Genomic DNA, 355 nt, shown 5'->3' with positions numbered 1-355 from the left:
GAGAGGAAGGGAGAGGGAGGGAGAAACATCAGTGATGAGAGAGAATCATGGATCGGCTGCCTCCTGCACGTCCCACATTGGGGATCGAGCCCACAACCCAGGCCTGTGCCCTTGACCAGAATCGAACCCGGGACCCCGCAGTCCGCAGGCCAGTGCTCTATCCACTGAGGCAAACTGGCCAGGGCTGGGGGTGCGTGTTGAGAAACGGCCCCTCCTCCTGGGGGCGAGGCCTCCATCTCAGGAATATCTCGAGGGAGTAGGGTAGACATGTGCCGTCCGAGGCTGTCTGAGCTGCAGGGCTGGGCACTTGGTACTCGAGTCCCGTGCTGTGACTGAGGGTGGGAGTTGGCGGGCT

Source organism: Myotis davidii, unplaced genomic scaffold (genome assembly GCF_000327345.1).
Source record: "Myotis davidii unplaced genomic scaffold, ASM32734v1 scaffold72, whole genome shotgun sequence".
Classification (NCBI taxonomy): Eukaryota; Metazoa; Chordata; class Mammalia; order Chiroptera; family Vespertilionidae; genus Myotis; species Myotis davidii.
The sequence above is the reverse complement of the archived record's forward strand: the minus strand, read 5'-3'. Positions refer to the sequence as shown.